The sequence below is a fragment of the Drosophila grimshawi genome, unplaced genomic scaffold, assembly GCF_018153295.1.
Source record: "Drosophila grimshawi isolate 15287-2541.00 unplaced genomic scaffold, ASM1815329v1 contig_311, whole genome shotgun sequence".
NCBI classification, from domain to species: Eukaryota; Metazoa; Arthropoda; class Insecta; order Diptera; family Drosophilidae; genus Drosophila; species Drosophila grimshawi.
The window spans coordinates 4,183,692-4,210,552 of record NW_025063098.1 but is presented as its reverse complement, the minus strand read 5'-3'; the positions used below and the strand labels follow the sequence as shown (position 1 = coordinate 4,210,552).

At 35.0% G+C, this 26,861-nt stretch overlaps 1 protein-coding gene and 1 non-coding gene across 4 annotated transcripts in view; one reads left to right on the top strand and one right to left on the bottom strand.

The window, feature by feature from the left end:
• The window catches only part of LOC6563522 (furin-like protease 1), a 163,956-nt gene that overhangs the window by 44,144 nt on the left and 92,951 nt on the right, over positions 1 to 26,861 (top strand). For all 3 annotated transcript variants that reach the window (XM_032737699.1, XM_032737698.1, XM_032737701.1), the window contains exon 2: positions 14,197 to 14,269. The gene's annotated coding sequence lies outside the window, so the exon portion shown is untranslated. The remainder of the gene's footprint in view (positions 1 to 14,196; positions 14,270 to 26,861) is intronic.
• Positions 2,358 to 2,428, bottom strand: Trnag-gcc. Its single transcript has one exon. It is a non-coding gene; the product is annotated as a tRNA-Gly (tRNA).

Sequence of the window (26,861 nt, the reverse complement as noted above, 5' to 3'; positions counted from 1 at the left end):
ACCAGAATGGCCAGACTCCGTTGCTGCACAAGTGTGTTCCATTTTTGAGATTTGTCGTCGTGAATGCTGCGGCCATTCCACTAAATTTCATAGTCTAGTTTATGGTCAGGGCCGTGTGCCACAAGTTCTTTTTCTCTCTCTCCTTTTTTTTTTTTGCCATGTTGTTAAATTCTTTGCATTTAGTGTGGAACTTGTTGGCATAGACTTTCATTTGGGATGAGAATGGGCTTCTTTTTTTGAGAATGTGCTGCACTGTGGTGCATTGACTTCTGTATGTGAGCTTGGAAGGTTTCTTAATGTTGTTACAGCTGGCTTTTCATGTTGACGAGTTTTTTAACCTTGGTTTTTTGTGTGACATTCGTATGCGTTTTACTGGCGCTTGTTCTTTGTTTCACTAATATTTTTCCAACACTCAGTAAACTGTGTGCCACTTTAAAAAACTCTCAGGCTTTTCTTAAAGCAAGAATCTTAAATATCATTTAAACTCGAAAAAGAAAGAAAACCTGTTGCCAAAGTCAAACTTTCTTTGATCTTATTTGTTAACCTAATTAGTGAACAGCTTAAAAACCTATTGAAACTTTATACATTTTCCAAATACACGGCAACCATCCGCCCATTCCCTTCCCCCAATGATAATTTTATATGCACACACACATCCTCCAAGTGAAAGAACGCATTGTGAGTACTGAACTTTTGTAGTTTGTGTAACTTTTGCCACACAACCTTTGGAGACGCACACTGAAAAGCTGTTAAGCACTCACTTGACCCATTACACGCTGGGTTAGGGGCATAAAACTATCAGTTAAAGTGAGATAATGACCACAAAACCAACCAGCAACATAAATAACGATTACGCAAATTAAGAAACCTGACCAAAAGACCAAGAGACAAAGCGACCAAGGGAAAGCAACAACGCCTAGAGATCTCTTCAAGAGTTTCTAATTAAAAGTTGCAACCTTCACCCTCCTTACATGCAAATAAGAGAACATAGCAACACACCCCCTCTCTGCATCTCTGCCTCTCTTTCTCTATCACCCCTCACTTATGAACATTTTTTTTTGTGTGATTGTTGTTTGTTTTTGGTGTCTCTGTCTGCGTATGCAAAAATGCTGTTGACAACGTGAAATTAATTTCTCCCTTGGGACTTGTTTTTTTTTTATTTCCTGCCTTTTTTTTTTGGTGCTGCAACAGTTAAATTCCCACATGCGTTAGAATTCATAACTTGTTATCGCTTAGGAGTCTCTACAACTACGTATGATGGTAGCACAGGACGAGGAGGAGGCAGAGGAGTAGGGGAAGGTGGGAGCTGGAGCACATCAATGTTTTGTCTCGGGACCTGTCTGGAGCGTTTTGAACATGTTGCGAGAGTTTTTTGGGCGAACAAGCGAACGAGTCAGCGCACCAAAAGCAATTAGAGAGCAACCAGTGATAAGCTAGCGTTGGCAATAATAACAATAACACTTGACTCTATTTGTTATACCATGGGGTAAAATCGGCTAAAGGGAGGGGAGGGTATATTAACTATTTGCATAAGAGCTTTATGCTAGAGTTATACATATATATTTGAAAATACGTATTTAATATGTATGTATGCAGCTGCTTTAGACTATGATGATATTGGTCTTTATGTATTATTTGCTAGCGCCACATATGACAAGTGGACAATATTTGATTTTATATGTGAGACCGTTTTTATACATTTTTCCGTATGTTGGATAATTACACGCAAAAGTTTTCCATTTAAATGGCCGCAAATTAGAACTGTGTAATAAACTCATTTCAGCAGATTTCAATGGAATTCACTTCATAATTGTTGCATTTTGCAATGTGCTTAGATGGTTAAGGGGTCCTTTAGCGTAACCACAATCAGAATTCCATATTTTATGCATTATTATTTGGTTAAAAATAATTGTTTGCCAAAAAACGGCTTGTGGTAAAACTTTGCCAAAATATTTAATGGTTTATGATTACGTTGGGGCGCCAAATGAAAACGCGCTAATTGCATTTATTTTGCCAAATGATATTTCAATCTGATTTGCACAGCTTTATTATTCAGCGCTATTTTTCTATTCATCGAATGTGCGTTGGCGAGAAAAATGGTGGAATTATTTGCAATATTACTATTGGAATGAATCTAAGTTTGGATTTGAATCATAAAAATATTTTCTTTTTTTTTAAATTCAAACAATCGTTATGAATAAATTTGAATTACACATTTGAGTAAAGGCTGCAAAAATAAAAGATAATAATAAACATTCACCATTCATAATAATTTCAGATGAAAGCAAATAACTTTCGCTTTTTGTAATAGAAAAGTATATTTCATAGATTTAGAAATTTAAAAAAAAAAATACTTTTGCATCGGCCGGGAATCGAACCCGGGCCGCCCGCGTGGCAGGCGAGCATTCTACCACTGAACCACCGATGCAATGCATAAACATATCGATTAGCACAATCATATGGTGCTCAACTTCAACTAGACCAGACTATAAATAAACATTAGTCGGTGGTCTTAATTAAAGCGCGAACTGCTTGAATTAAACGCAATCACATATAAACAAGTATCAATATATGACTGATAAGATATCAGCTGGTCAGCTGACGACATGAATATGTTTGAATATAGATGTGTACTTTAAAGTAAACACAGAAACTGTCTGTGCATTGATAAGGCTGGCCTTTGTATGGCTTATCGGCGTGTGAAGTCAATCGACACGCATTAATTATGTGGCTTTGCTCTCTTGTATATATACTTTTATATATACTTTTTTATATATTTATATATATACTTAAGCAAGTTCGACTTGAACAACAAACACAGTGAAAAAGCGGTTTGTTAACATGGGATTTTATATAGAAAATATTAGTATATGTATATTTCAATGTTAACAATTTTGTACGTTATCTATTTCAATATTTCTTATGTAATTCTTGAATAATTTCAACTTTGTTTGCAAACTTTTTGCAAGCGCTCTGCATTTTAAATAAATAAATTTAGTTACGCAGCTACAACAACAACAAATAAGTAAAGTACATTTTAGAATATTATTCAAAAAGTTTCACAAGCGCACAATAAAAAATAAAAAAATTAAAACAAACTAAACTACGCGTAAATTGAATGGTTCATGATAAGAGCCAAAAACAGAGTCATAGCAATGTAAAAACACAGAAAACAAAAAACAAACTGGCAACAAACTGCAAATAAAAAAAAACAAACATTAAAAGCAATTAAATGCAAAGCAAATAAATTAATAAGAAAACATGAAAAAGAAAACTTTAAGAAAACAAGAATGCAAACAAAAGAATTTAATTTAAATGTAAATGAGCGCAAAGTGAAAACAATGCAAACTGTGGGCTGGGCCAAACCACACATCCATCGAAAATACTGGTAGCAAGCCGTTGGCTGGTTTTAGACTAATTTGTATATGACTTTTGTAGATGGATCTCATTGATGGCAAAAAACAGGTAGTGAAGCTACACACAAACAATTGCACATTTGCGTCTATAGAAATCAGGGGTTTGGCACCGAATCTACTTGAAATGCGGCTCAAATCTGCATAATTAAGCCAGACATGTATGTCGTTGAGCCTTATTAGCCAAATGGCCAAAAAGCAGAAACCAAAAGGCTAATATCGAATAGTATTCCAGCAAGCTCATCGTTGATTTTGTTATGGTTTAACTTGTTAAGTCAATTTCGTAATTAACATTCGAGAAGAGCTACAATATAATAAGGCGCACCGCCCATTCCCCACACACAGCTACACTTAGCCTAATTGAAACTAGTCAAAAGCAGGACCACAGCCAGATCTACAAGTAGAACTTGAGCCAATAAATGAAACGAGCCTGAAACTTAATCTGAAGCAGCAACATTAGTTCATTCGATGGCATTCCATCTAACTCCATGTATAAGCTGTAATATGCAAGTAATTCATAATTATTCTGGCACCAAAATGCAGCCTTTGGGTATGAACGGCTTGTAGAAATGCACATATGTTGCAAGTTAAGATAAAGCTTTATAATGAGCAATATGCAGTAAAGTTCTAGCTTAAGTCAAGTATAATTATGTTTTATCTGAGTGATTTTGGATAGGATACTTAGTACTTATATATACAATTACTAATTAATTAATTAATACAAAAATATTACATTTTTCTATAGTGCCTAGTAAATGACCTAAAAAAAAGTTCTTGTAAGCATAAAGCCTAAATAAATAATTCTCAATTTGCTTTTATTAACTATATATACACATCTGGGTATTTCCCAGTTGAGCTAAACATATTTGATCAGTTTAACGTTTGTTGTTCTTAATGTGCTAAGAGATTCACTTGTGTTTGCTGCCTGTCATTTGCAGTTGGTAGTTGCTGTTCTGAAGTTGTTGGTTCATTTCAATGAATGAGTCTCGTGCACTTCGCTCCACTTCACAGCCGCACTCGACTGCAAATAGTTGAGGATGTGTATTTTATGAAGAGTAACAACTAATTAATATAACTATCTACAGAACACATTTGTCATTTGTTGAGTCTCTCGGTGGAATTTTGTTTCTGGACTGCGAAACTAATTATGTTAGTTTGTAGTTTCACGGGCATTTGAAGAAGATTTTCTTTCAGCAAACATTTTCAATATGGACACAGTTAATCATAATTATTGTAAATAAATCAATTGCTGGTAGTAAATTAAAACTTTTCACTTTATGATGGCTTATAAGAGCTTAAGAGATTTATTTATCAATTACGATTTTTTGTTTTAATAAATTTCACTTTTTTTTTTTCTTATTTACAGGTAAGCTTTAATGAAGGCTTAACATATATTGGGAAACGATGGCTTAAACGGTATGAAAAATTTATTTTAAAGAAACTAAAGAAAAAGCAGTATAATTTCCAGCCGGAAATGTTCGAAATTCCAATCAAATCAATGAAAATTAAATGGAAAGAAGCGGGCAGGGCCAAAGCTTTAGAAACCTGGTCTCTTTACTCTCTAGAATAATGAATAGTATACAATAATATTTTGTTTAGTTACATAATTGGGGTACAGTCCCAAAAAAACTAAATAGACGCATTTGACAACAATAAATGCTTTATTGACCAGATTTGAAGCTTATCGAATGCGGTTAGTTCGCATAGGAACGATTACTTCCTAGAAATATATAAAATTGGTTCATTTACTTAAATATTTATAATTCAATTGAACCGCAGCTTAAGCGTGACAGATTTTTTTTTTTATTATTTTCATTTTTGAAGCTTATCAAATGCGGTTAGTTCGCATAATAATGGTTACTTCCTAGAAATGTATTTCTAATAAAACTGAGCCGCAGCTCTCGTGATGATGACGTGTTGATGACAAATGTCGTAAATGTTGTATTAACATTGATGTGTACGAGTATATAAAAATAATATATTTTCGAATATTTTCATTGTAGCTTGCAGTCACGCTCAAAACTACTTAGCTACAATGTGATAATATCGACACCGTAATTGCGCATGATTTTATAAGTAGGTAAAGCATTCAATTGAGTGCACATAACTGTGTTTTTGAGCGTCATCGCACCTGCTAATTGATTTGCTCCACTTTTGAAATGCCTATTCGTGCAGTTCTTCATTAGCTTGTTCTAAATTTGTCAAGCTCTTTTGGGAGTCTGTCCAGGAATCTGTGCCATAATATGGCTCATTAGCATGCCAAACCGTAAATTGATAATTTTTGTTGTTGTAATTTTGATTGGCTGTGGTTTTTATGTATCTTACTTTTGCACAGCTAATTTGTGTTTTTCATTAGCATCATGTTAATGTGTTCATTAAATGGCGCTTCGTGTGCACTTCATTTTTCATCTTCTATCTGCTATCTCGTCTCGTAGTTTTACTAATTGCTCTGATTACAACATTCACTTCAGAGAGTTCAGCAACCTGCAAAGTCTGTTGCACTCATTACTATGATCTATAAGGGAATTATCATGTACAGAAGTAGCTGAGGAAAATTGCGTAAAAAGCCGATTGCTTATACAAATCAGTTAATTATTATATAAATCTGTATCATAATCATAACAAAGTAGCAAGTTTAGTTCGGCTGACGTTGTGGGTAAGTTTCCCTAATAAATAAAAATAAAGATTACTGTGATGGGTTGATAATCACAAGACGCTCACTTATCACTTTCTTGAGCTATTGTAAAATATTTTTGTTATATCACATCACATCATATAAGATAACATGCTAGACAGTTAATTGCGATAAATATGAAACCGTATATATATATATATATATATATATATTCTACACAAAACTGTACCTGTTGCCGTCCAGTTGCGATTATTTTGTAGTTAGTATAGATTGTTTAGTTAGGTGAAGATTGTGTAACACACACAAACTGCAGTTAGCTGATGTCGTGTTTATTGTCTATAATTAGATGTAGTTTTTTTTTTTTTGTATGGGTTTTTCCCTATTAGCTGACCCCGCGAAACTCTCATTAAATGCAATTGATTATCATGTATTTAAAAACGTATTTTCAGTTGCTATTCATTGTTGTTCAGTTTTATTGCTCGGCAGGTTTTTTTTTTACTATAGAGAGTTGACTAGTAGCATCCAGTTGTGTATAGACGTTATTCCCAGACGGCGTAGCTATAAAGCCAGAGACTTTTTGGGTTCAGGCAAGTGTTTCTAGTACTCTTATAAGAGGAAAAACAAAAAGAAAAAAAAATAACTATACAAAATACAAATAATAAGTAAATCGCTGATTAAGAAAGTAAATGACTTATTTTACATTGAACAAAACACAGTAAAGTATAAATATTAAAGCTCAGCGAATTATATAGATATGAAGAAAAATATAAATAGTAAAAAAATGTTTTTAAATGTTTTTCTTTTTTGTTACTGCATTTCCGTTTCATTGACACAATTAAATCGTAATGAAAATATACTTTTCAGATAAGGCAAAGTAGAGCACTGCAAAAACTAATTTTAGAAAAAATAGTCAAAAGAAACATGTTAACAATTTTTAATTAAATCAAGCAATTTTTTTAAGAAGGAATATAATATTTATCATATCTTTTTCTTCAATGTGATTTTAAGCTCTAACATTTTGCACATCGATTTATTTTAGGTTCTAAAGCATAATCGTTTGACGGTTATGTTATTTATATGTTTACATGTATAATGTGCTTGAAACTAAAGCTTCAGTTAACATTCAACATTCAACGTGATTTGATTCCACATCATAATAGCTTATCATAATAAACCACAATTATTTTATAGCTAGACTTGAAAGCACTCGAGATGCCAAAACAATGATAGACAGGGAGACAACATAAATATATATTTAAGATGAAGCTTCCGCTTATTGAATCGTTTGGCTTTCAATTGGAAGCTTAAATAAATAATAATACCACGCAAGTGTATTTGAGCAATTCAAGGTCAACAATTCAATGTTGAGCTATTTTTGGCAATCGAAATGCTGAAATTATATTATATCTAGCTTTATTTATTTCTTACGTCTTCTTTGGTTCAATTTATATATATAAATTTGATGCGCTTTTTGAGCACATGCGAACAATTAACTGAGTGAAGAAGTGAACGGACCATGAAACGCATTTCAATGTCAATGAACATGCAAATGAAACTGTGTGGATATCTCAAGACTTTGAGAAACTGAAGCCATTTGGTCAGTTTATAAGTATATACTATGTATATACTATGTATTAATGACCATGCTGAAAGGTCAGCTCTGCCACTCTGCCACTCAGTCTCCAAATTGAATTGTGTAACTTGAACAAAATGTGTATATGTATGTAAATCAGCCTCGTGGCACTTATTAAAGATGCATCAGCTGCTCAAGTTGCTTGCGGTCTTTTGAAGTTGCGGCACATTATAAATACGTGTAAAAAATATATATATATGTATTTGATGTCGGTATCTCTTTGAGTTGCCTACAGTAGCAATACATCTATAGCATTAGCTTTGATCTTTGATATTGCTTTTCCCATTACAGTTTGACTTACAACAGAACATTCATATTTGAGGTACAATTACAGTTGCCAGATCTAGAGAACATTAAAATAATTATATGCTGGGTATAAAAAGAGAATAATGCATGTAAAATATAGAATATAGTTTAAAAAATACTTTGGTGGAGAGAAATAATAAATGAATTATCCTAAAACTTAACAGAATTTAAGAAAAGAATTGAATTAAGTAAAAATCACTTCCAATTACTTGAATGAAATGCTTTAACAGCATTTTGATGAAAGCGCAAAGAAATCAAGTTGATTATTATTGGAATTTGAACAACATGCTAAAACAGAGCCGTTGGGAATTGCATTAAAAAATAATCATAATGAAAGAATGGAAAAAGCTGGAATGTGAAATAGATGCGAGCGAATTGTGGGAGTTTTACAGATGACCTGCTTTTCTTCTGGGCCATATTGAATCGAGTGGGGCATGTGTATAACACGTTACCTACCTGGTGTGTAGGGTGTTGCAGGGTGTAGGCTGTGTCTGGCATGTGGCAAATGCGGCCAACAGACGCTTTTTTGCCTTTACAGCAACTTTTCTATGCTTTGTGAATGATTTTGATTTCACTTGCCTTTGCTTGCTGCCTTCATTTCAATTCGATTTACGCACTTTGCACTTGCACAATGTTTCATCTAGACCACAACCCATTTGCCCTCCTCAACGCTATTTGCATCTCTCTCTCTCTTTCTCTCTCTCTCTCTTTCTCTCTCTCTCTCTCCGGGCTCATCATAACCAATGCAGTGGCATATGTAACCTGTCAGGTATGCCTTTTTTGGCCCACTTTCTTTCCCGAAATCAGTAGTATATGTAACAGAGTTGTGGCTTGTCCCATTTGGCAAATCAAATGTCTGTTTAATTGAAACAGTTCTGAGAGTCTCAATTATCAACTGGTTTTGGGATTTGTTTTCCACAATTTAATTACCATAATTGTCATGAGTTCGATTTACTGACAATCTAAAATTTTGCATAATGAATATTTGAATTTAATTTAATTAATTTTCAGCTTCGCACACATTTTCAATTCCATATTAAGCAGTATGAAATCGATGTGAGTTGCAGCTTAGGACTGAAATCTGAAATGAGATGTGTGACATTAATTTAATTAATGTTCAAATATTTAAATCTGTTGCATATATATGAATATATTCGTGTTCACAATGCGTTGACTATTTAGAATCGATTTATGCCATTTTTCTGCCGCCTTTATTAAGTCTGTGTAAATGGGATAAGCACCAAAATGTAGAATTTTATCTCTTGTCCGAGCGATTGTGTATGCTCAAAATGAAGTTACAGACCCCAAATTACCCCCTCTGGCAAAATGAACACAATCATGGTTGTTATTGCTGTGTGTGTGCTCGTGTGTGTGTGTGTGTGTGTCTGTCACACACAATAAACTCGCGAAACTGGATACCTCCCCCCCTGCCCAAAAAAAAGCAATTTCGGATAAAAGCCACAACAGACAAAACCAGAGAAGCAATTCCAGAACATAACTGCCGCAGATTCATTCCCAATGACAGGCAGACATATGAAAATAATGCGTGGTGAACATTCGCACAGTTACACAATACACAGAAACCGAGACGATTAAGCCCCAACTCCAACTCCAACGTCAATCCTCAATCTGCCTAACCCACCCACAAACACCCATCCAAAAAAATGTTCATTGTCAAACTGGTGGACAAAGCCAAAAAATCTCATTTCGCTTTCAGCTGGTAAATTAGCATAGATGTAGAAATTGTGTGAAGCAATTACCAAAACACAACACAAACCCAACTTGCAGCGGTCGCACACTCCCAACACACACACACACACACACACACATTTATCCATCTATGTGGAAAGTAACCCCTTTGGGGTAATCAGAGTTTGAATTGCATTCAAATGCAATTTTGGTGCTGTACAGGATCAAGTGGCGCCCCAAAGTGGCCAATAACCTTGTGCCTGGCTTACAAGTGTCTGCCAGTTTCAATTGCTTGTCAATCATACACATAATTAACCCACAAGCACAATTAACTTACTTTTAAGAATTGTAATTGTTTGCGATGCTAAATTTAAATTATGAAAGCTGAAAGCAGCTGCCTGACTGCCCCTTATTTGCTTGTCTCTGTGTGGCAACTTGATGAGTGGCGCCTGCAGCATTTTGGGGGTTGGTTTGCTGCAACCCTTAACTGTATTTTGGGTCCCCCCAGTTACAACATTTTCACTGCCCGCTTAACCCAATGCACTTTAACGTTAACATGTTTTGTGGTGAATGCCACAATTAAGTGACTTGTCAATTGGTTTGTCAATTGCGACGCGCTTGTGTTTGAATTATAGAAGGGTTCCTCTTGTTGGGTTATGGAAGGGTTTGAATTGCTAACATATCTCAGCTTGTTGGACAGGTTTCACGTGTATTGATTGCTGTGGTGTTAAGAAGGCTTAACAGATTATAAACGGTATGCTTAATAGCAATTCTAACACATTGTTGTTGGTTTTTCAATCGCTTATAACCAATTCATTAGACTACATCATTGCTTATATTTATTATATAATTGTTGTGGGGATTAAAATAAAATAATTATTCTATATTCAGTTTACATGTAGATACTGCGATTCATGTAGATTAAAAAGGACAAAAAAAAGCTAAAACTCTGATTGAGTTTAATATAAAATTAATATAATATGTTTCAATATATGCAGATACAAAATGATAAAGAAAAACTAATAATACAACCGAGAACCGAAAACTTTAATAATAAATGAATACAATTCAATCGATAAACTATTCATTAAAAAAATCAAATTGTGTGGGAAGAAATGGTAAAACATTTTACTAAAATCGCATTCATAAAATCTTTAATAATATTTTACAATACTAATTGAATTACTGTATATATGCTTCAGCACATTTTGTGGCAACTAATTATGCGTTGCAACATTGTTGCATAATCCATTTTTAGACTGAAAGGCCACGCTTGTTTGTTTTGGAAAATATGTAGCGGTAAACGCAGAGATAAGCTCCGTTCTCTACGCAAAATAACAATGGCTGTCATATTTGCACAGAGGCAACCTATGGACACGCTGCAGGCCCACTTCCAACAGCACCTCCCCGAAAACCCCTACATTAAAGTTTTGCAGTAGTTGTTGGGCCTAAGTCCTTTGTCAAAATGTGGCTTAAAATATTTTGCGCAAATTCTTTCAGGAAAGGTGCATGATATGTTGACAGACTGTATTTGTGTGTGCATATTGGTGTGTGCGTGTGTATGTGGGTGTGTGTGTGCGTGTGTGTGTGTGTGCATTATTGTCAACTTGTCCAAACTGAATATTGTGTATACGTTGTTGTTGTTGTTGGGCCAGAAACCCGTTAATGAAGGGCGCTCAACCTAATGGCAGATTTATTGTTTTCCACGTGTTCAGTCACAAAATGTTGTTGTTGTTGTTGTTGTTTCTGTTGTTATTGTTTGTTTGCTGTCATTTGTATAACTTTTCACACTCTCTATCACTTTGGCCAAATCGTCTTTTCATCATGTGTCACCAGTTTTGGTTCAGGTTCAGGTTCAGGGCTCGTTTCTATTTTCAGCATACATATCTACATAGATATTTGTATGTAGTTTGGCTGTTTTCATTGTTAATGTGCACTTAGAGCAAGCAAAATGATTTATGAGCCTGGGCCAAATTGCCATTTGGCCTTTTTGATAACATTTCTTGTGGTGTTTTGTGGATACCGGAAATAGTGCTATTGTTGGGCGTGCAAAGCCGTAAATATCTATATATTTGACTATCATTTGTTTTTGTGATGTTCAACATGACGATGCATTAAAAACTTGTTTTGGAAGAGCTATTAAAACTTGTAGAGGGTATTACCATTCTGCTGTAATGACTCTAGTGCATCTACATAAATTATATATATTCTTGATTAGCATTACTCGCCGAGTCGATATAGCCGTGTCCGTCTGTCGGTTTCTTGTTTAAGAAACTTTCCTAATCAAACTCATAAGTTTTGCGTGTTATTGTGCTCCTCAAGCTAGGACAAAAAATAATCAACATCGTAATACAGTATATAGTATATATAAGGGTATGTAATTTTTGTCGTGCCTAAGATGAACTTTCTTCGTAATTTTCTTGTTGTTGTAGTTTTTGATTATTTATCATACGCCATGTTGTAAGCTTTTGATTTTTCTATTAAACGGAAAAACTGACAGGTCTAATATTTATTCGTCATTTTTATCAAGATCCAATAAATTACAATATTTTTGTATAAATAGTGTAGAAATGAGGCAGTAAATTATTCCTTCAGCGTCTCGAACTCGGTTAACTCCACAACTCGACGTTGTCAATGATTTATGTAAGCTCACAATTACAATTACAAACGAATTACATACACAATATTTGAGTTATTCTCTAGTAATTTTAGTATACGTTAACTTAAGCCAATTAGGTGGTTTATCAACCTGTATATAGTCAGGTAATTCAATTGACTTGCAATTCCAACTATCAAAGTGAAGTCGTGTGCAAGATACAGCTATGCCCTGAACATGTCAATCAGGGTTTCGACACAAGAGCTGCGCTCATTAGCTATTCACTTCACAGCCAATTTCATTTGCATTTGCATAGTAACAGCAACAACAGCAATGGCAATAACAATAGTAAGTGCAAAAAGGGAAAGGTATATAACCTGTAAAATGATAAGAGATAGAAGGAGCTGAAACTAATTAGTATATTCAGCAATTAGCAGTAATTAAATCATATTCAAAACATGGTCGCTAGCTACGGCAACTGCTTGTTTGTGTCTTGTGTTTATTCAAAACCATAGCCAAGGACTTTACCACGCAGCGGCGTTAACTTTAGCGATTTGCTTTTGACCTGCCACAAGACGAGCTAAATGAATGACACACAGTCTGTGTCAGCCTAAATGACTGACTGACTGACAGACAGATAGACAGACAGACAGAGGCAACTCTTGAGGCATGTTGGCGACCGAAGTCGAACTGAATGCCCTGGGTGGATGCAGCCAAGCGGCGTCCACTTGACACACATAACCATCGGTTGCCTCCAACCACTGCCACACAATATACCCTGCCACAAGACGGCAAGTTAACAATGCGCAAGGCTTAAACTCGATGTGGGTGTGTTGGGTTGCGTTGGGTTTGTTTGGGGTGGGTGGTTGGTGTGTGAGTCGGTCTGTGGTATTCTTGACGTTCGTCTGTCGCGTTCCGGTTGCGGGCAACACCTTTGCCAAAGCAAAGGATTTTCCACGCTGCAGATAAAATCGTTCACCGCAAACTTGTGCAATTTTCCATCTAGTTTTTTTTCTGTAGCCACAACTTTTGACTGAAACTTTCCATACCCTGCAAATTGTTATGGAACGGTATATGGTTGCTAATAAATTATGTGAATTATAAACAAATATATTTCTGTTTGAATTATAAATATTATTGTATTATATATATGCACAGTATCTACTAAAACAGAATTATTAAGGATTAATTATTGGTTAATTGATAACATGTTAAAACATATTAGAATTCACTTGTTAAAAATAGTTTTTCTTTAGTGCCGAATAAATTCAGGTAGATACTCGATCTGTGTACAGGGTATTCTCTTATCATGCAGCTTTGCAGTTTTTTCTTGTTGATGTTTATGTTTGGCATTTGAATTCGATGCGAGTGCAGCTTATCGAGTATAACAGCTTGGAAACACAACTTTTGAAGCTCAAGATTCTGTGTGCTAAACGTTCTCCTTTCGTTCAGCTCAATTCGCTGCAAAGTGTCTACTTTTTTAAATTGGTATTTGAACAGTGTTAAGATTAGTGTTGTTGTAAATCAAAGCTAAGAGATGTTTTTGATGTGCTGTGCAGACCACACAAATCAACACACAAATTAAGTGCTTAAGCGACTTGTCACATCCGCCATCGATGGCCGTAAGTAGACCCATAAATAATCAAACAAATAAACAAACAACCAAACAGACAAGCAAACAAACGATCTCTAGAAATGTGTGCGTTAATTTCGCTTGAAATATCTGGAATATCTGGCAAGTCTCAATGAAAATAAACATTGACTTTTTTTTGCGAATGGTTCGCACTCAATTGCCAGTTTGGCGCCTAACACAGCAAATAAAACTAATTGAGTCGACTTCACTGGCTTCCTCTCAATACATCTACACATACGTATATATATATTTTTATGCTTACTTATTTACTATGTTTCCTATCCTTTGCAGTCAAGTTAGCTGAGCCCCTGGCATCTGGTTTCTGGATACTCCTGCAAAGTTCTTTTACTCCAGCACATCAATTGTAAGTGTTAATTTATGCTCTAGCATACATTTCGGCGTTAGCCAACACATAAAACGTTAGTAAATATATATGTAGTTATATATGTAATTATATATGTAATTATATACGTGTGCATACAAACAGCTGAAAACACATTTGAATTAGGTAAATGATTTTCAATGCCATTGTTAATTTGCTAACAGCAAGCTTCCACTCTGTTCACTGGCCATCAAGAAACGAATAGTTGTCCGAAGATTAATTACTTCTTATTAATGTAAACTTGAAGTGTTTCTGTAATTTAAAATAAGTCTATTTGTAGCATTTTGATTAGGATTTCTGTTTATATTGATTTGTAATCTAAGTTGTTTAATTGTTAACACGTATTTCGTTTTATATATTGTTTATTATGAATTTATCAATTTATTTACATTTGAATAATTTATTTATTTGAATTCACATTTAGTATTGAACACTGTTTATAATTATATTATAAACCTAATAATATTGTTAACTTGTAAGGACATACTATGAAATCGTTGGGTTTTCTTTTTTCGTTGAGGAAATTTAAGTTTTTTGCACTAATTTGTTTCTTAGTATCATTATATTTGATATTTTTCTTGTACTCTAGTTTTTTTCCCCCTTAATAACGTGATTTTCATTGCCTATTATTATTGGGCTACTTTTATTTTGCTGAATAAATTGAAGTATACTTTTTTGGTGACTTGATTTGCATTTATTAAAAAGGCTGCTTCCGTCAGGCTCTGAAAGAAACTGTCATGCCGAAATGTATATTGTTGTTGAGAGAAAAATTGCTATGAAATGAGAATAAATCAGAAATGTAAAGTGTTCTTATCACTTCAGCCCATGGAAATCCATTTCATTATGCATAATTTGAACATTTTTTCCACGAAGGATTTCTATCTTTTCTTTTGTGGGCAGCAGCTCGTGAAGGATGTGGGCGTGTGGGTGGGGGAAAGGACCCGGGACTCCATCAACTTATTTGTGCTAGATATTTACATAAAAATGCAAATGCTGTGGAACTATTTTTGGAGTATTTTGTTGTTGGCCAACCTCAAATCCATTTGGCTTATTGTCAGCTTTTGACAGTTGATAAACACATCATCAAAATAGTTGGCTGGCATTTGAAAAAAAATATATATTTATATAAATATAGTATATAGTATATATTATATAGGGTAAATACTATAACTTTATGCATATAAGGCTTATTTGTAGGCAAATTTCTGACCTTGCATGCCAGCCGACTGCTATTGTGGAGCAGCTTCAATTTCAAATCAAATTGCTTTTTTCAACAATGTATATACATTTATATATATTTATATATGTCCTGCTGCACAAATATTTGCCTTCAGCAGCAACAATAACAGTAATAACGACAACGTTGACAAGAAGGCCAAGGAACGAACAACGAATGCCAGCGAAAACATTTGACATTTTTTTTTTTTTTTTTTTTTAGCTGTTGTTGTCGTTCCTATCTGTCCCCTTCCTTACCCCCGTCCCCCATCTACCATTTTGAGTGTCGTCTTTAAAAAAAAAAAAAAAACACATGAAAATGCGATTTTTAGTTTTTCGTGCTGCCGCCAGCGATGCCAACACCATTGCCATTGTTTTTGTTTACACTTATACCCTATGCGTTAAATAACATGTGTTCAAAGAATACTTAACTTAAAGTTAAAGTCGGCATATATTCTTTTGTTGAAGCTTTAGTAACCGCACCAATCCATGTCGAGCTTTTATTTTATTAAGACATTCAAGCTAATGGTATTGGCTAAAAAAAAGAATTTTAAAAAATTCCAATTTAAGTAGTAGTAATAATTTAACCCCATAATTTCTAATTCATAAACTAACTTATTTTGATGTTTATATCCTTAGAACTTTAACGTTTTGATTACAGAATATCTTATAGTCGTTCAGGCTTCGTTGCCATTTGTCATTGTCAGCAACGGATCTCTAACATGATGGCACGCTAAAAGTATTTGGCGTTTAGGGCTTTTGTCTTTTACTTTTTTTTTTTTTTTTGCGCATCCCGCACGTGCCAGATTTATATTTATTTTTTTTTTTACTGAAGCGCTATGCTCTATGTCAGATATGCCAAAATCCCCTTTGATACATTTTAAGTGTATTGCTTCAGGGTTTCGCATATCAGGAATACCAATAAATATCATAAGCATTCAATTATGTCGAGTGAAGCGTCTAGTGACAGCTGAAGGTGAAGTTAATAAAAAATATATATAATTTATTTGGGCATGATTGGTCCTTTTTTGGTATATTATTCTGTATTTGACATTAATTTGAAATATTTGCTTTGAAATCTCATTCTAATTCTTTGCCGGATGAACGGTATTTAACTCATGTACTTTGTTTTAACTAATCTACAAACCAAATGTTGCATGTGTGCAGTATTTCAAAGGAGCAAACCCAGCGGCGATTAAGCGAATCGCAAATGAATAATGGCTAATGATTAGACACAACAAACATAGACCCCAAAAAAGAGCCAGTAGCCATTTCTAGCCATAAATTAGTAGCCAGTTGGCCCACAAAACAAAAAAATAAAGGCAACCATAAAGAGGCAAACCGAACCGAAAACAAACTGCACGTAAAAACGTCTGTTTTTCCTATAATTGGCCACATATTTTGTTGGTTTTGGTCATGGCCACGAAGCCTGGCCAGGTGGAATGGCCAAATATGTAAGCTTCGGCTGCAGCCAACAGGAATTCGTTGTTGGTTGTTTCCCAACCTCCCCTGTGCCTAGTGGGGTGAACCTTGTGGGTGGGTTTGATTTGCGTTGCCAACTGGGGCACAACTGGCTTATCAATATATTTTAGTCTGGATGTACACATGAAAATGGCAAACGTGCGCTAAAAACTGTCCCAGGTTGATGTTTGTTATGGAAATCCTTCCGCAGAACACTCAAATAATTTTCCGAAAGAGCTGTGTGTGGTCCGTTATGGAAATGAGCCCAAAAGAGATTTGCAGATTGAAAAAGTAGCAATGGGAATGAGAATTATGTGAATTACCATTGGCCACAAATAAGCACAGGTAAAAGTTGAAAGGGTCCATCGAATTGGAAATGGGTATTAAAGCTTTCTATTAAAGTGCAGCTGGCAAGCAAAAATATAACCATTATAATGCCAGGCCCAAAATACAAAATGAAAAACTATAATTACATTTATTTAATGTCATTTTAAAAATATGTGGCATACTTTTTGGACTACATCAAATATAAATATTAAATCGAATCATCAAAAATAATAGGCAGTACACAAGTATTTCGACTCTAGAGGTAAACAATTTAAAAGTTACTTCAAATTAATATTAATTTAAAACCCAATTCCCCGATTATTAAAACCAACTAAAAACCATAGGACCAAATAATATTTAAAAGTAATTTATTGGTGCAATGAAACGTCTCTATTCTATTAACGGGACAAGTATTAGAAAGAGTTGTATGAAAATAATGGGCATGTTTGCGAGCAGTGGAGACTAATGGGTGAAAACACACAAATTGTCAGATAGTCGAAGCCAATGTCGAGTCAGTGATAAACTACAAATAAACGAAGCTGGCAAGTAAAAAGCTGGCAATTCAATAGATGACACACAAATTATAGGGCCAAGCAACGGGCACACGACCCGATGACAAGGACGAACCTAGCATCCGTGCAGGACTCTGCCGGTCTGCAACATATTGGCAAATGTCGTTTTCTTGCAGTTGTTATAAAACAAACTCGAGCATAAAGATATGCAGACAGACAGAGAGACAGAGAGACAGATAGACATGCAGGCAATGCACAATGAAATTCTTATGATATAAAGTTTACATAAATGTTTTCTTTGCAAATAAAAATGGGGGATACCAGCAGCAGTTTGGGGAGGCAGCAGCATCAGCAGCAGCAGCAGACTGCACTGAACTGGAAATTTTCATGCTGCTTGTCAGTAAGTCAGCACTAAAGTAAAATGATTGTTTTTCTTTGCCTTTTTTGTTGTTCCTGTTTTTTGCTGTCTCTCTCTTTCAGGTTTTTGTTGGCTTTTGTGTGTCACACACATGTCGTATGCTTGATTTTTGTTCGATTTTTTTTATACTTATACATCCAAATCTGTACAATCATATTTGTCGGACCATTTATTTTAAATTTCAATTTTGTTCCAGATTTTGTGTAACTACAATTGGATTAATCTTTTAATATTGAATATGACATTCAATAATCTTTAGAATACAGGGTATCTCGTATTCGATGGCTTGGAATGGAAAATTGTTTTTTTTTGTGGCTGCATTATTGTTTTTCTACAAATATGTGTGCATTTTCTGTGGTGTTCTTGTGGTTATAAATAGTCTAATTAATTTGTTGCTTGATTGATTTAGATGATTGATGACCAAAAATCAAATATCCTGTGGACTGTTGAACATTAAATTATTTGTTAGACTCCCATTAAATTTGAGGCACCAGCTTATTGGTGCTTGAGCTCACGTACTCTAATTAAACAGCCTTGAGCTGACAGGTGGATAGACAGAAACACAAATCCTGTGGAACCATTTTGTTGTTCGTTACAATAATAAATATGGCTACCAACTGACAACCGAGGGCTGTCCTCCTGGGTTTCATTTGGCAGTTGCGACCTCGTAGCGATTGCCATGCGGGTCAGCTATATCAATACGTATCACTTTATATATACATAGATTGACCACGATGTGGCAAACAAACTAGTGGTTATTCATAGCTGAAACGTGCAAATAAAATATTGTCTTGCAATGTTGTGTGTGGCAATGCTTCAGCTCTGCGAATGATAAACAAAATTAAATACCAAACAGCAATTGACCAAGTCAAGGCAATCAAGTGCGGCTTTCATATGCCTGACCTAACACGCGAAGTGGTACAATCGGGAACAGGTTAAGTGAAGGGTCAATTTTTGTAACAAGCTCAAAAAGGGATTTCTTAAGGATTTTTACAATATTTGTATCACTTTCAAAATTAATTGATCAATTTTTGGCTTTTTCTATAACAATCCGAATATATTCCGTTGCACCTTTTCGTTAAGGGTATTCCGTATTTTACATTGGTTGAGCGCTTACGAGCACTACGCGCTGCACTATGAAAATAACAATAACATCAACAATTTATGCGCCACAACACTATAACAATAACAATAAATATACCCACAACTAAAAAAATATAAAAACGGAATAATAATAATAAAAAGAAAAGGTTTATGGATACTGTAAAATGGCAACCATTTTGCACAACCTTCGGCGCTAAAATGTTTTCTTTATTTTTATTGCACACATATTTATATAAATATATATATATATATATGAATGTGAAAGTTATTGAACAGTATTGACTCTACAACAATAACCATAGCAATATTTGTTTTGTTTTGGCCCTCAAGCAGGTTTTCTAGCTGCACGCTCAGTATTGACATGACTGACTGACTGACTGACTGATTGACTGATTGACTGAATGTTCGTCACTTGCTTGTAGCTGTTATTCTTACTTGTCTCTTGAGACAAGTATTGTGTTATTGAGCAATTGGCAGAAAAGAAGTACAAAAATAAAGAACCATCATATAAAGGTTTATTGAGAAAATATGTTATGACAGCTGCTCGAAACCTCAATGGATTCATATTGTGAATGGTTGGGCTGTGAATGAATGTGTGAATGGGTGATGGTCAACTGTGGAGTTCTTAAGTTAAAATTCGCTCAAGTTGCATTTTAAAATGCAGTACAATTCTTAGCAAACAATTTTAGATAATGCAGTTACCAATTTTGAGTCATTACTAATAAAAGTTTAAAAAATTTACTTTAATATAGAATACTATATTCAAAGAGCTCTCGTCACATTTATTAACAGTTATGAAACCTTGGCAATTCAATTAAATTTGCAAGCCAAGGCCAAAGCTGAATTAAAAATTATTATTTCTTCATCAGATAATTGCAGTTGTTTACATAAATATAAATATGCTAATTAAGTAAATTAAAAACTGAAATCGATAAATATATAATGGTAATCAGAAGACTTGCAAAGGAAGTGTTAAAACAGCAGTTACCCTGTAATAAGATATTAATTGACATTAATTTATGTATTTAATTAGTCGAATGTATAATTTATTAATATTATGGGTTTAAATATATATTATTATGATAAACAGATACAAAGTCAGCATATTGACTATTCCAAACCTTAACAACTGTTACAGGATAGCAATAAATTTCATTTTGCGATACATTTTATTATTGATTTGATGCGCCCTTGCTCTTTATTTATTTACCTGCGTGCTGGAAATTTATATTTATTTAGTTTTCCAATTCAATTGAATTTCCATTAACAAATTGCGTTGCGGGCTCTGCGTTTCCTGGGGTTTCACTGCTTGTCGTCGTCAATGATGATGTTTTCTCTGCTATTGTATTTTTTCCCATTTGTTTATTTTTTGTACTGTTTTTATTGCGGCCTATTTTTCTGGCGGTGCTGGATTATATATTTATATCCGTGCTTTGTTTCCTGGTTGAGCGCAAAATTAAAACAATTTGCAAAGGTTTTCAGCGCATTTTGTTGTGTGAAGATTTTTAGATATTTAGTATTTGGCAATATTAAATTGATTGTTAGTTTATTGTGCGAAAGAAATTTAGATTGACTGCATTCATTTGTTGCGAGTTTTTAAACGGTTCATGTAAATTTATGCTGTTGGTTAACTTTTGATGCTTTATGAAAATATAGCACCAAATTTTTTTTTCATATTTTTGAATAAAAGTGCATGCATTTTGAAGTCTGTTTAAAAAGCTATTGAACATTTTACAGGTTTCTCAAATACAGAACACATTATTTTTTAAATAAACAAATTTCAAAAAGGCTTTAAATAATAAATGATGGTCAACTTGATCTAATAGATTTACTTCAAACTCTTTCAATGTAAAATCGCGATTAAAACACTGTCTTCAAATTAAGATGGATCACTAACTAAAGCAAACATCCACTATTTTGTCTTGCATGTTAAGAACTGTTTATCCAGCACTTAACTAACTATTGCCACACGCCACATAATTCATAAACATTTGCCTTTTCAAAAACATGTCACACAGTTGACCCAAAACCCAACACTTCAACACTTTGCGGTCTTGCCAGGCACTTTACGGTACACTTGACAGCTGCCACTTCCCTTCCATGGCTTCGATGCCCACCGCAATTCCTCCAGACGCCCCCTTGGCGTTCATTTCAAACAAAAGCATTTCCTAAACCTAAGCGAACTTTAGTCAGCTGCTAAATTATGAACAGTCTTTATTGCTGTGCTGAACCTTGACCCGACCGCATGACAAGCTGAAAATGTTAAGTAAAGCTCTTTTGGCAAATGGCATCAGGAACCGCAGCATGTCAAACACTCTTTTGCCAATGGATGGCAACCGGAAACCTTTATTCATAAACTTTCGAGTTAATTCGCTTTACAAATTATACAGTCGATTAGCTTTCATGTGACATTGTATCAATAAACTCCTTTAGATTGTATTATGACTTTTTATTGGTAGTATATATTTTAGTTTGCATTTAAATTATATTGACCTCATTTTTTTTTGACTTAACCGAGATTTTTTCTTCTTTGACCCATCTGCGTTAAACTAAACTTTGTAGATTTTTCTTCACAGCATTTTGATAACCATTCATCTGCTTCCATCGCACCACATTTGTTTTTTTTTTATTGTTTACTTAGCAATTTCTATTTAAAGGGTGCTTATTAATTTTCTTTTCTCCTCTACACACACCTCATTTGAATGTCTTAATTTAAGGTCTTGCTTCACTTAATTTTTTTTGACGCCCCGCTTCCCATTGGAACTTGTCGTGCCGCACATAATTTCCAATTAGGCTTGACGATGTGGCATTAAAATGAGTAAGTCGAGCATTTTGCACCATGCTGAATCATAAATAATTGAATAAGTTACTCATTTCAACGCGGCCTCCACGCAGGCAAAAACAATTTCTTTGCCCGACACCATTTTTGTTGGTGGCGCGTTTTGGCGTTGCCATTTTGTTTGCCCAGACACTCTTATCTAACGCTGACATGCACATTATGTCTTCATTCTCTGGCTCTCTGCTTCTGCCTCTCATTTCTCCTTTTCGTTTGGTTAAATTTGTCACAATTTTGCAGCTGCAATTTTGTCTCGTTGGTTTCCTTGGTTTTTTGCCTCCTTTCATATTGACTGCGCTGCCAGTTTATCAATCATAATGTACTCTGCTGAGTAGTCTCATTAATGTTTGCCCCTTATCATTCTGCTTGACTGCTGTCTCTCTTTTCTGGCGCTAGGCTTCCATTTATTTTTTTTATGAGATTTAAGTTGGCCAAGCGACTGCCCTTCTTATTGCAGCGTTTGCAGCGTAATTGCTTTATGAACTGATTTATGCTTATCTTTTATCTTTTAGTCATCTTTTCACATTTACCTTTAATACGCCCCATCGCTTTACCGTTGCGTCGTGGCACAGTTTGACCCTATTTCTTTAAACTTAATGTTGTCTGTCTGTGTGCGAGTGTGTTTGTGTGTGTGAGTGTGTCAGTGTGTTTGTGCATCAACGTAAAGGGAATTTTTTGTTAAACATAATGGGTGTCCTAGTTAAAAGGTAAACGTTTTGCTGTCTTTCTTTCTTGGGAAAGCAACATAAATTTAATGAAAGTTTTATCTTAATGATGTTTTTACTTAATTTTATTTTACATTATCGACAAATGACAAAAAAGTAATTCTCAGAATTTTATGCAAATCTGCCTTGTGTTTGATTTAAACCCTTTTTCTTTTTTCTGCTGATACCCTGTATGCCGCTGGATAATCATCATAAAAGTGGCATTTGGTCGCAAATACCTTCACCTGCTGACATCGCCCACACAACACCCTCCACTTCTCACACACATACGACCATTATTTCAAATTTTCACACTAAGCTGCACGATGTTTATCAATGTAATGACTAGCTAATGGCTGTGGCTTACAGTCTGGGTCAGCTGTGTTTGCTTATCGGTATTTATGTGTGTCTGGCTGCATATACAAACAGTTCTATTTTTCACCATTATAATTATACGCATAGATAGCTGTTTGCCGAGGTGATTTTATGCCACGCACGTAATGGGTAAATCGCACAGCAATTAATGACTTCATTCTTATCCTATAGCCATGCTTATACACTCGCATTCATTTCCGCGCTTAATCCTGAAAAAAGCGAACGGGATCACTTAAAATATGCAAGATAAGACAAATATAAATGAAAGGAACGAATTTAGCAGTAAAGAGATACCCAGTAAAAAGAATGATGAAGAACTTGTTGATTAATCGAGGTTTGTAATGTAGTTGGAAGGATGTGTAAGTTACTTTGATCGGAGTTGGCTAAAGCTGGCTTAAGAATAATTTAAATTCAAAAGTAGTTTTCTAGTTTATTTTTACTAAAGCTTAGCAGCTTGCAGTCTACAATACCCGCTCTGTTTTATTCAAGAGGTATGCACAGATGAGCAGCGCGATATCGCGTAGAGCTTAGTGGCCTGCCATGTTTCGCTTGCTTCCAAATTAAATTAAAACACAATCAAGCCTCGAGTGCTCTTCTCTGTGCTTCTCCCTGTTCCTCTCTCAGTGATGCCTGCGTGACTCGACATTAATCTGCTGGACTTCAGCTGAGTTGCAGTGGCTTCAACCTCTCGCTTCCCTTTCTCTCTCTCTCTCCCTATTTTGGATTCAATTTAAACATAAATAGTGTGTTTCTGTGGTGTTGTTGTATGCGTACGTGCCTGCAACACCTAACTGCATGCAACAACAATGGTTTGGCCAAGAGAGAGTCAGAAAGAGAGAGAGAGAGAGAGCGAGAGATTTGGCCAACGTTAGACAATGAATGCCACTCAAATTGAAATTCTTTATGTGTACATGCGGTGTAGTGTTTTGTTTGTCTAAGCGGCCTGACCCTTAACAGCTCCACACTCCACTGCACTCCTCTCCACTCCCTGGTAGAGCATCGGCTGTTCACTCTGGTTGCCTGGCTTTTGCCTCTTGGCTGTGTCTGCCTAGTAAAAGTTTTGTCAGCCTTAATGTATGCAAGGGATTTGTTGCATTTAAAAATCTGTCTGTCTGCTGCTAGCACAAAATCAACTTGAGCCCAGGGACTTGTTGGCCATGTCAGTTTCCGCTACGCTTTACGTACATTTTTGGGCATGTTTGAAATCATATTTTCATATAACAAAGTTCTTTTTAAAAATGTATATTACATATATATTTATGCTAACACCAATTGGGCATTATTTTGAATCTGATTTTTTAAAAATATAAAGTCTCCAGTTAATACTTTAAAAGTCGACTTTTACCTCAACAGATGTAAAATATTTTGCGTTGGAATTTTTACATGAATTTCAGTTAAAGGAAGAGAGAAATATCCTCAATGTAGATTACTTAGATACATTTTGTTCATATATTTTCCATAGAATGCATTTTATACTAGCTGAAACTGTCTATACTGTGTATAAATATAATGTAATAATGATAATCAAGTCGTGTGCTTAGTCTACACTTTTAGATTGAGCACTCTTTTGCTTATCTAAACACAACAGCAATTGCCAATCAGTTTAATACTAATTAAATTGCAAGCGACTATGCTGTTGTTGTCTATCTATGTAAATGTCACTTGTAAAATGTTTTGTAATTGATATTGTCATTGCCATTGCCATTGCCATTGCCATTGCCATTTGGCATTGATGTGTGTCATTTTGTTATCGTTTCCATTTAAATGACCAATACGAAAGTGCGATAACAACGACAACATGAGAGGTCTTCACATATACGTTTGACAGCTGTTCGGCAACATGAAAAATGTGTGTTTGCAAATCGTTAAAAGTGCTTTAACATGTTTTTCTCCCAATCCACTTGATGAGTACCAAGAACTTCATTATGATCTGCTGTCTGTTGCTTGCAGCACGATAAAAAAAAAAATAAATAAAAATAGATGCATAAATTGGATTTTGTAATTAAAATGAATTTGCATTGCATAGTTGCGGACGTGGCGCACCTGACACTACCATTTGCCTTGCAGCTGGGATGTGACACACACGCACACTCGCACAGACACACACATTAGTCTACTCATTTCAACAGTGCCTGCAATTCAATTAGAGCCCAAAAATGAGTGCAGCATACACTCGAAGCACACTCACTCGCACACATTCACTCACACTCGCATTTATTTAATTAAATACATTTTGTGTGTTTCCTAACGTCATAAACATTGCGGCGGCAGAAGAAGCCATAAAGGCATGAAAATGAAAACATTTAACCGTTCGTTACGTAGCGTGCCATCCTCACAAAAAGGGCTGAAGCGATGTGGTTTTCGGTTGTGTGTGTGTGTGGTGGGTGTGTGTGTGGTGGGTGTGCTTCTGGATGAGTTTGGCTCTTTCGTTTAGTTGGTTTGTTTGCATAAAATGCAAAGAAAATTGCCTCAGCAGCTGCTGCTGCAGCCAACAACTATGCAACTGCATCATTTTGAACTCATCGTCAACAGATTTTGTGCCTCGTATATAGTTCTAAATACACAGTACAAAATTGTGTAGTATATTTAATAAAACCGAGAGCCATATATTCAGTTGTATAGAGGTATTATTTTTCAGTACATTAAACTGTTTTTAAAATATACCACTCAAGTTTACTTTTTGATTTTTAATTACTAAAATTAAGTAGTTCAAATGCAATCGAAATCCTTTCTGATTTTTAATAAATACACACAACATTATTTAAGCTTGACATCACTTTCTTTACTTTGCTCTACCAAGAAAAATTCCACTTTGGTTTTTTTTTCATTTAATTTGCATGCATACTCATTAACACCGTCAGTATCTCAATTGGAACCCATTTCCCTTTTTTGTTTTTTTTGTTTTTTACTGTGTAAACATGTGTGTTGGTGTGTGTGTCCATGTGTTTGTGTGTTGCATGTCGTTTCGTTTTGAGGTTGCATTGCCGCGCACATAATCAAATTTAAGTTGACTGCCTCGACGAGTCGTTCGTTTTGCCTGTTGGCTGGTTGGTTGGTTGGTTGCGGCTTTTCTTGTTTTAGACTGCTCGGCCGCATTTAATTGCACATCCTGCATAGTTTTCTAGTCGTGTTTTTTGAGCTGAACACTTTTCATATGTGGACCCTGCTTTATCCTAATGAACGTGTGCAATTCGCCATTTCTTTGAGTTAATGAAGTCCAACATGCCTAGTACTACTGACGCGTAATCCAATCGACTCTGTCTCTCTCTCTCTCTCTCTCTCTCTCTCTCTCTCTCTCTCTCTCTCTCTCTCCCTTTGTGTCTGTTGGTCTGAAACTTCAAAGTGTGCAAATTGAATGTTGGTTTTGGGCATACAAATTCTCTTTGTTGATTAGGAGAATGTCTGAGAGACTTGCCATTCTGTAAAATAGTCGGACAAATAGTAAGTCTTGCACTGTGTAATTGTGTTTAAAAATCGCTTTAAGACTGGCTTACAAATATTGTAATCCCCATTGAAAATACCTTCAAATTGTCTCTTGAGAACGGCCTGAAATGAAAATTATGAAAAATTCCAAAAATAAATGTTTGCTTCTTTCCTTAGATTAGTTGGTACTTCAAGGCGT